Source organism: Centroberyx gerrardi, chromosome 11 (assembly GCF_048128805.1).
Source record: "Centroberyx gerrardi isolate f3 chromosome 11, fCenGer3.hap1.cur.20231027, whole genome shotgun sequence".
Taxonomy (NCBI): domain Eukaryota; kingdom Metazoa; phylum Chordata; class Actinopteri; order Beryciformes; family Berycidae; genus Centroberyx; species Centroberyx gerrardi.
In genome coordinates this window covers 21,934,488-21,948,283 of record NC_136007.1, presented here as the reverse complement: position 1 = coordinate 21,948,283, position 13,796 = coordinate 21,934,488, and positions in this window count along the sequence as shown.

Here is a 13,796-nt window from a genome sequence, read left to right as displayed (position 1 = left end):
TGGCCATCATGTCTTGGCCGCTGGGTCGCCCCAGGTAACAAACACACACCCCACGGCTGCCACCATATGCACCCAAACCGAGGTCTGAGGCTGTCCCGACAGTCTGCAATTCAACTGGAGCGAGCTTCAATGAAAATGAAGATGTCACAGGAAGATCAACGGGAATGGATCCTCCCATCTGAAATGAAATTCTCCACACCACCAGATGTGGGAGTCGGAAATTGCAGGCCGAGCGTCACTCTGTGTTAAACCATGCTGTAAATATCAAGCCATCTCATTATACTAATGCATCATTCCACAGCCATTCCTTTTGTTCCCAAGGGGGAAACAGAGAAATCTGTTCTCTCTCAGGTTAAAACAACTAAATCATTTAATTGTATAATGAAACAATCACGGCGGAAAGGGAGACTTGTCAGCGGGCTGATAAGGCGGCAGAGCACACAGTTAATTGTGTGCGAGTCCTCTGCAGGGAGTGAAGGTTATCTGGAGCTACTGTATTAGCGGTGGCACCGACCTCTTCTGCTATTGTTGCGAGGGCGTATAAGGCTGTCACATCGTAACAAACACTATTTGTAATTATTCATTATGCCAAGTGAAGCTGATTAGCCACATGCACTATGTGTCACCATCAATTATTTTAAATCACAGAGAGGGGATGTGCGCTCGAACATTCAATATTCCATTTCGGAGCAATGACATTAATGGCCATTGGAAGTAACGGAGCCATTAGCTCAGGCCTTCTCTCCTGGGAGGTGGAGGATGGTGGGCTCTGCTGTCTGTTCTTTACCTATGCTAGTGGTTTCCTGTGCTGCCTGGTTGATTAGATGCTGCTGCTGTAGAAACCCCTGCTGTGTCGGCGCCGCAGCCCATGTTCTACTGACATCACACCTTATACAACACAAGAAGTCCAGCGCAAAATAACACCCAATCATGGTGAATGCACAAGGTGCCGTTCGTCACTGAATATGTGAATATGTATGATTTCTATACAAGCGTCATAATCCCTCAGTTATGTATAACATTTCCGATATCCCACGCAGGGCTGATTCATCTAATGCATAGATGGATCACGCACTTAAAGCTCAGTTAACAAGGATGACATACAGCATGGCCTCACAATGGAAAAAAATTAGACTCACTAGAAATCTGATCTGATGTCTCAATAGTCTAATGAGACATTAGAGATGGGAATCACCTACAGTAGACTTGAGCCACAACATGGTAACACTGATTCTTACGGGTTTCCCACGTAGAATTTTATCTCAATATATCACTGTCAAATAAAAGTGACAGCAATCAGCTATACTCTAAAGCCCCTATGAGCTGCTTTCTATTGGCATATTCTATTATTTTCCCCATCTGCCTCTTTTGATGAGCAGATTACTAGTCTACTGCCTACTCCATCAGAAGCACATTTTCATAGGGAATCGACCTCAAGAGCTCCCAAATTGGGAGAAATAAAAGCAGAAGGCAGATCAATGGATTACTGTTTGTAATGACATGATTCAGTTAACGTTACAATCTGTCATCACAGTGAATTTCATTAAAAAGAAAATCCCACTTAAAATCTTTAATGTTTTGATACTGCAAATTGCAATTTAGGATTCCATTATAATTTCTTTCATTTGATTGCAGTGAAAACATAAAAAATAACCCTGAGGGCAATGAAATGCAGAACTCAGTTATACTTTTGAGTAAAAATCTATGAACCAATTACTACATGAAACTCGGGGCCTTGCAGACTTTCACTCACTAATTTGATATTATTTTCTTGATTTTTTCAGCAACATAACTTCATAGAACATCATTTCATATTTTATCTATAGCCTTGAACTGTAAATAGAAATAGTGATACTTTGCATTAACATATCAACAACATCATTAATAGGGAAAGTTGGGAATAGGGAAAGTTGGGCAATATGGCACTATTGCTTCTTCCCATACCTGTTTAATTATTCTGTGCATACGGCACCTCCATATGGAGTTTTGAAAAGGGGACAACTAGTAATGTATATATTCAAATCGGCACATTCTGTACATATGATATCTGTATCTGTAACTGAATATATTGACAAGGCATATAGTTTTTTACTATTCAGTTTACATGCCAGGACACTCTCTGTATGGCGCATATGTATGACCATCTGTAGACTTGTTATGACACAGATTCCCATATCTCTCTCTTCATATACATATCAGTTTATAAATATTCTGCACTCATTTCTTCTTTCTTTGCCTCAATAGGTCCTACTGCTCTTATTTTGCATGTCCTACAAAGTGTAGATTACAATACTGTAATCCATACTTTTTCCCCATACTTACCCATTATACAGTCTACTTAACATGCATTGAAAATGTCAGTTGCATGATTATAAAACCCCAATTTGCTATGTTCTTTTTATATTCTATTTTTACGTTTATATTCTTTTTTCCCCCCCTGAAGTATTATATTATTATTTGCCGCTGCAATTACCCAGTTTCCTCATGGGAATCATTAAAGTTTCATCTCATCATATCTCATGCCTCTTATATTATGCCTCAAGTAACTCTATTGATAAGCTAATGGGGCTGATTTGCAATTCCACTGGATTTGTGAATCAAAAACACAAAGAAACAACGGCACACTTACACTGCTGTTGTACCTAAGAAAAGTCTGAGGCTTGTTTAAGTGGATTCCATTTCACCAGCCGCACTTCAGAATAAAAAGCACAGAAAGGTGGGACTGGTCTCCTTGGAGCCATTTTCCTCACTAAAAGCCAGCTCTCTCACTCACTCATTCTCTCTCTCTCTCTCTCCCTCTCTAACTCTGTGTCTCTCTCTCACAGCATGCTGAGGGTCATTGTGTCTGAGCACCAAGACTCCAATGATTGGATCTCACTCAGCAGTGGCTGCACCTCAACCATGATTGCATGGTGGAAGTAACAGGGGGCCTGACCTTGACTGAGACTGGCAGAGAATTGCTGAAAACAGTGCTGGGTGGCTCTCTCTCACCCTGGATGTTTTTTTTTGTAAAAAGAGCCACATTCTGAGTCAAGGTGTGTGATCTGGATATGCCTCCTGTGCACACGTCCTCGTAAGAGGCGCCCGGGTCTCCTCTCACCAAGTGTTCCCTCCAGCTCTCACTAGAGTTCTCCCTCTCCCTCTGTCTCCCATCTCTCTCTCTCTCTCTGTCACACCTATCCTCCAAAATAATCTGCCCCTTGGCTGGAAGCTTGTGTTTTGTTTTTAGCAGTTTGGCACCCAGAGGATGTGTTTAGTTCTCCCAAGGTCAGCCGTCTTCATTCCAGGCACGTGGGTGTGCTGTTGGGTGCCGGGAAACAAGCAGCTTCAACTTTTTTTTTTTTTTTATCAGAGTTAGAATGGAGGTTGCATACAAAATGAGCAGCAGAGGTCTGGGGAATGGTAATACAAAAGAAGGCAGAAATAGTCATGCATGGCACACAGCCTTGTTTGAAGTCAGATTGGGGGGATCAGAAGTTTGGAAGATCGCTGTAATTTCTCATTCACTGCTGTTCAGCACAGCTCTTCTGCATATAATTACTATGGTTGGATCTGAATTGAACCTGCCATTTTGTGCTCACGCAAATGACAATAGCACATCACAATGTGGCAGCACTAAATAAAACAGTAGTGATAGGATACCCTTCAGCTGACGCTTTGGCACATTTTCAACAACCAGCTGCCCTGGTTTGGTGAATTATTGCCCGAACACAGTCCACTATTCAATCGACTGTGTTAAAGAGAGAGGGGGTACAGTCATACCTGCAAGAGAATGAGTAGCTGTAAAGTGGTTCACTTATTTTTCTGCTGGCCCTTTGAGAGTTGCGGCGCAGGGTGAAATAAGCACGGAACTCTGAGTGTAGTTGAGAGAGATTTCTGGACTATCAGGGAGAAAGAGAGGACTGAAGTAGAGGAGGAAATGACATTTGTAGCATGCATGGAGCTGCTGCGCCACAGAAGTCCACGGATAGCATTTAGAACTGTAAACAGCTTCTCTCTCACATGCAGGCTTTGCAAAACCTACACTTTCATGTGTAGAGCCACTGGCTAGATCCTCTTCATACATCATGTGCAGCTCAGAAGATAACGCACATAAGATAAACAAGTCTCATATCAACATACTCTAAACTATTGAGTTGTATGAGAGAGAGACACACAGAGAGAGAGAGAGAGAGAGAGCTGATGATACAAGAAGGCGGCTGCAAAATTCTGGCCTTTGGTGGAGAAACATCCTTGGCAGCCTAGAGACAGAGTGGGACGGAAATAAACCCCTCCTGTCCTATTTTCAACACAGAGAAACTAGTGAGTCTCAACTCGGAGGAAGACAGAGATGCTGTGTTTAAGGTGACATCTGGGCCTGTTCTCTGGCATATGGTTCAGCTGTAGGTTGGTAATCCTGAGGAATACACGGTAGACCTCGCAACACGGCTTTGAATAGTGTGCCCTTCCTCGCTCCTCGGGGATCAAACAGTACTGTTTTTATCTCCTTTCTGCTCTTCAGCAGGTTTACTTCTGCTCCAGCTGGCTCATGGCACAACTACATTCACGCCGCTCAAACTCGCATACTCTGCCGTGTGTGTGTGTGCTGAGTTGTGTTGTGCTGCTCTGCAGTGTCCCTAGGGAGAAGTGATTAGCATAGGACTGCTTCTGATGTGATTAGTTGGGTCACTGGCAGGGGAGAGAGGGGCTCAGGTCTGTGTGTCTGACTCTTCCTGTCACCACGCTGCATACCACAGTGCATCTTCGTCGCTGCAAACTCCGAGCAGAATTCTGCGCAAGAACGTATCGAGATGAAATTGATCAAGTAAATTATTATTCCAGTGATGAGCAAGCAAAAGATGTGACCCAACAAATGAAATAGATTGTGCACATCGGCCACTGTCCAGCTTTGAAAAACACTGCTTGGCAGGAAAAAAATAGAAAAGCTAGTGCAGAAAGCCAGCACAAAAACAGGGTGATCAACATCTGAGGGCTGATTCACGAAGTGAGATTACCAGATAAACCAGGCTTATTTCAGTAAGTCAAGCTAATTTTCATGACGTTCGGTTTCACAAGCAGGTTTAATTAAGCTTCCACGGTAAGAAGTTACCAGACATTTTGTTAAATTGTACATGAAACTGAGCATTTCACCGTCATCCTCTCATTTTTCATCCTATTTCATCATTACTGAAACTATAAGCTAAAAGGGGCTTATAACCATTCCAGGTTCTCCTCATCAACCAATAAAACTTAAAACACAATAAAACCTCTGCTGTAATACTATATCAGTAGCACCCAGTTAAAGTATTGCAATCTATATCGGCAAATATGTAATGTGATCTTTAGATTGAGCCCAAGCTGTAACTTTGTAGGATAATAGCCAATATCTGCTGAAGAGGACCAGCACAGCAAACTCATTTGCACTGCGATTGTGTCATTATGAAGTAATGTTGGCATAGACAGTAACACATGCCATACCTCTCTTCAAGAGCGTACATTAGTCAGCAGTGAGCATTTAAGGCCACATAAATGTTTACATCCTCTCAAATAATCATAAGACTCTTGGCTTCTTCTCTTATCCAATGTGTGCAGAAAAGTTGTCGAGCTCCTTTGGAAGAAACAAACTGCTAAAATTGTGAGAGATGCCATACTGCATTTAGGTGCAACTATTAGGCCTGGCTTGTAAAGCCAACTGCATGCCAAACTGTCATTGAAGTGATTCTCAAAATGCCTGTTGATTTTCAGCAGCCTAGTGCAGAATTTACCTGGAACAGACTCTTAGACTTACTGATTGAGTGCACCTTTTAATTACTGAATACCAACACTTGCTATTTTGTATATACCAAGTAACATTATCCAGAAATATTAATACTGATTGAGTGCTTGCCTATCTTGTACGGGAACATATTTTTTCTTAGTTGCTGGAAAATGAAAAAGAAACTAGGGTCCTATTTGATATTCAAAAGTTGTTTAATTTCATATTGCATCTCATTTTATACCTCATCTACTTTATTAGGTGGTTCACAGTGAAGAGAGGGAAAAAATAAGAGAGTACGCATGTCATCCCGGTTGTACGGTAGGTGTCTTAGCCAGATGAGCCGACAGGACACTGCCCTTTCAGAGGGTGTCGCCCCTGCCCCTCTCACAGCCTGTGCACACCACTGATCTGCACTATCTTGCCAAGCTTTCTCTCTGGCTTTGTTAGTGTCGATGGTTTTTGCCTTTTGATGAGCGTCTGCTGCTCCGTGGCCGTGAACATCGCAGCTCTCTCTTTAAGTCTCTCTCTTTTCCATTGTGCATCAGTGTGTTCCTTGCTTGACATCTCAGGTCTGTGTTTTAAAGTCATGAATGCAAATTTATCTTGATTGTTCAAACCCGGCTTGAATGAGGTTGACGCTAGCTGGAAGTTGGCTTTGTGGAACTGCTTAGTCCCGGATCAATTTGTTAGGTTGACTCAAGTCAGGTTTTTGATATTAAGCTCTGCTTTTCTTAGCCTCCGTTGTGGAACAGCCCTCTGGTTTAGTTGGCACATATTTTACCAATGCAAAATTGGGATTTTTGCAATAAAAGCATCGCCTACATCTAGCTGCCATGCAATGATGCATCTCACTTTTCTCAATTCATTTCAAATGAATGAACTTCCATCAGAGAGCAACTCCAGGCGTTAGTGACTGACAGACTTGTCTTTCTGGATGTGTCTGTTCTACAAAAGACCTGTATGATGCTTCCTGCATCATTTTTCAAACCCAGCCGTCTCCATCTCTCCCATACAGCCACTTTAATTACCAAATAGTAGCCCCTGTGTCCCCGGGCAACAATTTTACATGAACCACCATCAACTGAGTGGATTTCATTAAAAGTGCACTCTGCCATTTCCTCACAGAAACACATGCGGGGCTGATGACAGAGTCTAAATAAGTTACAGACAAAAAGTACATGACGGTCTTTGAGATATGCCATTTCAGTACTGTACTTATTCAGTGTCTTAATGGATTCAGCCTCCATCATGCGCCCTTGCTTCCTCCTCAGATAGAATTCAAGTTGCCTTTCAAGTCTCACCAGTTGGTTTAGCCTTAGTTCCACCACTATTAGCTTCAATGTTCTCTCAGTCGACAAAAGCATTTTTTTCTGATACTGCTAGAGTGCGTTTTGAGAGTGAACCAGAGACTGTAAAAACGAAACTAAAAATTCAGCTTCAACAAAATACTGTATGGTGCTGAAAGCCTCTTTCCAGCCTCAGTTTTGAGTCTTATTGTATTTTGAGAATGAGAAGCAAAATGAAGCTGTGGCAATAAATTACCCTCCTTCTAAAGTACAATGCAGTCCCAGTAGGATACAAAAACCAATTCTGGAAGTTTCTGTGTCGTGTTCCCAGAACTTGAGTTAAACTTCTCCTGTTCATCTTACTTAGAGGGCAGCAGAAATTGGACAGTGGAATTTAAGCAAAAAATCGCTTTCTTTCATCCAAAGATAGAGTTAAGAGCAATTTCCTCCCACTGTTCCCTCTTTCCCTCCCTTCTTTTCCTCTCTCCTTTCTCTTTTTTCTCTCTCTCTCTCTTGCTGAGAATGTCAGAGGGACCTCTGGGGATTAGCCTGCCCCATGCTCTTTCCATCCAAACCAGCCATCCATTATAGAATTCATCAAACGTCCAGCAGACACACTGGGCTTAAATTAGTTCATCTCCACACCAGCGATTACGTCTGTGCATGCAGTCGGCGGCCAATATGTTCTCACAAATCCACATGATCTCTCAACATGATTTCTCATCTTTTTTTCATGTATTCACAACTTTCTGAGTCCTTATTCCCGATGGCCACACTCATAACTTCACGCTACCCCTCGACTGTAATTATGCATTCATGAATAAACTGCATATATTTCCATGAAATTATCACCATAACCATCCATGACGCAGTCGCCTCCATACAAAAACTCAGTTAGTAGTATCCAGTCTCAGCCTCCAATACTGAGGCTGAGGTTGCTTCCTCTCCAGAGAAGGGTCTCAGGCATCATCAGGGTTATAGGTTGAGCAGTGAGGTCAACAGCCTGGTCCAGAGGAACGTACACCCGGGGTTCAGCACACACAAACAAATGCAAATGCACATTCATCACATCTGACCTTTGCTAGCCAGACTCCAGTCCATTATCCAATACCATTAATCCTCCTTGGTGTCTGTTCTTTGTGTGCTTCGAACTCGCAGTTCATTAATGCTCCTCTCATAATATTCCGCAGTATTCCACTTGTTTGGCCTCAAAGACACGCCTTTGGTACTTAACAAGCCGGCTTTAACATCATATGCTTTTAAGACATCAGATGACAGGGTACGGAGATAGATGAAATCTCATTCCCATCCACCTGTCTGCTGTGCATGGGTGAGTGAGCCAGCCAAAGAGTGCGGAGGCTGAATAGAGTCAGTGCCTGCAGCAATCTGAAGCCAATCTCCAGTCTGCTGCAGCCCAGAAATGAGGCTGTCCTCTTTTCCACCTGCCTGCGCTGCTGCCCCTTAATTGACACAGCGCTCTGGAGCGCAGAGCGATCAGCTTCCTGATACAAAGTGATGCCTGTCAATTACCAGCAGACGTTCATTCCCTGACTGCAATCACCCCTGGACTGCAGGAACATCCCTCTGAGACTTCTCCGCAAAGCTCCTTTACCTTTGCCAATGCAGCATCCACTTACATCCCACACAGCACTGGCTAACAACCACCTCCCACCAATCATGGCATAACAACAACAACAACAACAACAACCCCCACCAAGAAAATAACTCAAACTTTCAGGCGATGCCCTTTCATTCCCCACAAGAGCAGAACTTGTCAGGAGTTTACGGAGGTATTGTTTTCCTCGGCTCCGCCACAGGGCTGATTCTAAATACAGGTTTGCTGCCTACACCTTTCCAGTATCGTAATCACCAGCCGCCCGCAGCCATCGTCTACTGCTGTCACACAGCTTTATGCAAAACTGGCAGACAAAAAACATGCAGGCTGAGTCATGTGCTCAAACTTCTGGTTAATTACGCTGGGGACTCTGGCTCTTTGTCATTTGGCTCCAGGCGAATAATCCAAAAAGATTTTGCCATTAGTTCGTTACAAGCTTAGACAGAATTTTGTTCAAACCTTCTGACCTATATAGTAATGTTTCTAACTGGTTTGTGTAAAATGAAAGAAAAGGGTTCATGACCCTTGTGATTCATTCATGCAAAATCAGCTGTTTTGAATCCACACACATAACTTCCTCTGGCTTGAGTAAAGATTCATTATCTGTGAAATTGACCACAAGTTGCTGCCTTGTTCATAGAATTATTTACTTTTGAGCTAAATTTTATCCTCTGTTAGTCTGCGCATTTATCATGCCATAACTTTTTGTGGAAAAAGGAATTACACATGTGAAGTGAAGGCAGAGTGAAGGCAGAGTGGTGCACAATCCACAAGATACACTGGGGCCTTGGTTACCACAGGACCATGCATGGTCCTGTGGTAACCAAGGCCGGCTACAGCTCACACAGACAGGAGAGTCAAGAACAGACGAGAAGACACAAGACAGACAGAAACTTTGCCATGTTGGTCCTCTAGTGCTTCTCACAGAGAACATTTACATCTAAAATTATAGTAACTGCTGGAAAGTGAAAGAACACTCTACCATTTTGTTCTCTCTCAGAGTAATAGTTACGCTTAGGAACAAAATACTTTCCTTCCTGACTAAGTTTCCCCTTCCTCCGAAAAATATTGCTCATTTTCAGTTTTTTGTTTTTATCCCCTGAGCTTATTTCTTGGCCCATTTACATCAACCACTTTGTACCAAAACTTGACAGTTCCTTAGACTTTGCAAGAATGTATTTCCTTGAGGAAATAATAGAGTATGTAAATGGAGCCTTTATAAATAAGCAGTAACCGGTGGTTATGAGCGGTAATTATGGCAAACTTGCTGAGATGGCATAATGTAAAAGGCAGCAAGGAGTGCATTTCAACTTCCATTTAGGCGAGGGGTTTTTGTCCTCTTTCATAATGTTGTTAACTTGTTAGTATCACTACCTTGAAAACTCCATAATTATCAGTCTTCTACAGCAAAGGCATGTTGGATCTTAGACAGTGGTAAAGACATTCTACGTATATGGTGGACAGACAAAAGCAAAGGGGCACCTCATGTCTCTTAATTTGTAAAGCTTTCCATTTTAAATTGAAGGGGAAAAATCATGCCTGGGCCTTGGCCCCTCACTTTTCACTTCCAATTTTAGTCACTCCATTTCTGAAGTTTCATTTCCAAACAGACTTTAACACTTTGCAGACACACCCACAGATTTAGGTCACAGCATGAGCACATATCTTTATTTTGGGGAAGGCATCTTCAGATGTGAAGTCATGAACATGGTTTATGGTGATGGGTGAGCGAAAGGACCAGAATGAGAAACAGGGAGCGAAAGAAAGAGTGAAGGAGGAGGAGAAAGAGGAGGGAGGTGTGGAGCTGATTATCTGAAGAGATAAGAAACAGCTACACCACAAGTGACACATCTCAAACACACATGCCGACATTCATGTTCTCATGCAACATGGTAATGCTCAAGTCTGCTGCTGCAGTGTAAGATATGACTGCCAACATGCCTTTTCACTCCTTATAAATTCAGCCAAGTTGAGTAAGAAACCGTTCTTATTTATAGCAACAGCCTCATGTGCCATGCCCATTTGCACCAATCACAAGCAAACCAGTATTGACTTATTTCAGGATTTCTTGGCCTAACTGCTGTAATTGGTGCTATGCAGAAATGGGAGAAACTGGGAGAAAATAGGCTATTATTGACATTGACACCAACATTGACATCAAGGTTCCAAGCTGATGTGTCAAATGTGGACAAAACCAAATTATTCTATGCGTGTTTTGACTTTTCATTAGTAAAAAAATTACTACTACATTATATGGAAGATCAAGTACGCTCCAAAATTAAGGTTAAACAGTAAAACTAAAAGAACAGTAAACATTGAAACACTACATCAATGTGGTTGAAAATACAGTAATTAGATATTGTGTACTCTGACTGCTGCCTTAATGACTATACACCTGTTTCAATGACCTCTGTCACTGAGGAGGCTTGTGAAAGACTCATCCCTACCTTCCTGTCCAATGTGGCCTTGAGCCCTATAGGACAAATAGATCAGTGCGTGTCTCCCAGGGATTCCACAATAAACTGCAACATCTGGAATCACCTCATCGATCAAAAGTCAGCCTTTATTAAAATCATTCCCCTGAAGCTTTTCGACAAGCTGACAGGGATGGGCCGGGCGTCGACCAGGCTGTTAGATACTGGATCCCCTTTTGAAAGAAGACAGGCGGTCAGGCTGCACCAAACTGTTGTGAGCCCCTCCCCCGAAGCCACCATAAGGTCTCAGCGTGTCTTATGTATATTATTCCATACATACAGTATATATTAAGTTTGCTGATGGTACCATCCTCACCGGTCTTATAATGGACAACAATGAGAACTTCATCTACGAACGACGTTCCACAGCGAGAGCCTCAAAGTAGTGCAAGAAAAAAATAAAAAGAAGAAGAATCGCTGGTGGATTTCAGGATAGACAAGGGCGACCACCTACCCCATCCATCAGCAGACAGACTGTGAAGGAAGCGTTGGAGAAAGTGGCGTCCTGGGCACCGCTATCTCCAACACTTTAAAGGGGAAAGAATATGCCTCCATCATTGTCAAAAAATCCAATCAGATAAGGCCGTCTGGAGGATCAAATACAGCCATGACTTGGTTTAACAGAGGAGTGATTAAAGACGCAGACAATATCTGATGACAGCATCTCTATCCTTTATCACCGCTGCCATATTTGAACTCATAATAACCATGATTATGATGTGTGTCTGTGTGCTGCTAACTATTTATTTCTATTGTGTGATTTTTCTAATGCTGAGCTCTCACCAAATTGAATTCCGTGCACTGGTTGCTATGGCAATAAAACAATGAATCTTAAACCATGATCTGCCTGCTGGCTCTGGTGTCTGTAACGCATGACAACATCCAATCACATGATTCTTTTCAAAGATTTTCTGCTACTCAAGTCAGCGTTTTGGAGGAAGTATCAAAAAATCTCTCCTCAAGGCCGTTAAGAAGATACAGTAGTTTTGGGAGAAAGGCTCCAGAACAGCTAGAAAAACAATGTAGCAACTAGTAAGTGAGAGATATTAGAACGGAAAGTGCAGCGATGGGATATAATATTTGAAATCCTGCTTTTTTTTGTCACTTTCAAGCCACATTAATGTAATGATCTTCTCCTTAATCATACCCATGGATCTATGGAGCTTAAATCAACTTTCACATCAGACCCCCAAGGATGGATTTAATCCTGCAATCCAGTAATTATGGAAATGTCATCCATTTCAGCACAGGCACACAGAGACCCCGCTGTGGCTGCTGTACCCCTGCTCAGAGAGTGAGTCAGACTTCATAAGAGGCACGAGCTATCGGGCCGTCCTCTGAGTCATGGCATTCACAGCTGTCAGCCAAGGGCTCCGGAGCCAGGACCCTGCACGCAAATCAAACGCTGCTTTCCGTTCCCCAACGCTGGTAAAGAGACAGAACACATGTGGGGGGAAAAAAATGGAGGAAGAGCGAGATAAAAGCGGGTATTAACAAGGTTAGGGCCGTGTTGGCTGAGGATCAGCATTGGCCAAAGCAGCAAAGTTGAACGAGCTGGACATATTATCGGGCTCCGGCTGCAAACAGTCCGCTAGGCTGCTCCAGATAAAGGAAAGAGACCATCTTTTCGGATAATGGGGAAGCAGAGAGCGTGTTAAAAAAGATGAAGACCACACATGAGAGAGACGAATGAAGAGAAAGGCGGAGGAGGAGGGGGGGAGTTGCGATACAGAAGAAGGACCAACTTAATGAGAAAACGAGAAACAGAAAACTGGGAGTATGGGAGTAAAAAGCGAATCAAAGGGAGAGCAAGGACATACTTGGTTTTCCATTGAAACTTTCAGAGAGTAAGATTTATTGCTCTCTGCAATGCTGCTGGAGTTTTATTGACGGGAGCAGTTTACACGCTGCCTTTTAAAACTGAATTTGAAATTAACCACCAACTGTCAGAGCTAAAGCCCACACATGGAGTGCTAGTAGTGCTGCTGCCTAGATAACTAGCTAATTGGATAACAGGGAGACAAGGCAGGAAAGCAGGGACAGGTACTAAGGCTACGTATGGGAAGATGCTCAGCAAGCCAAGGTAAGGTTGTAACAACGCTGTGACATCTGGAACATCAACAGGTTTGGAGTACTGTCTGCTTTCTAACAAGCTGAGCTTCCATTTCCTGTTAATTAGAAGAAAGTTGCGAGCAAGAGAACAACAGAAAAGCCTGGGAGAGGGTGGTGAGCTAAAGTAGAGCAATAGCAAAGAACACAACAACAATGTGCTCATTAGAACGCGCGCTATACGATTCATTAGGCAGAACTCCTTCATCAGCACATCAAACAAGCATAGCCTAAATTACTTCCTTTACCTTCTTAAATAATTAACTCTAATATTCTGGTTTTTGTTCTTGCAGAATTGGGGAGCGTGTATGACAACTGCACTGTGAGTATCACCCCCTTTGTGTTGCTCTTCTGTTGTGAAAGAAAGCAAGGAGTATGACTGTGCATCGGCCTTGACAAACCGACAGCAAATGACAAATCCTAACTCTATTTCCCTTTATTATTCAGCTTCTTCACCGCCGCCCCTCCATGAATGAGTATCTCATTTCTAAAACTTAGAGGCGGCCTTTCCTGTGACAGCTCAGCTGAGTTACAATGGCAAGCTTCCTCCTCGGCGTGTCTCCAAGGCAACCCCG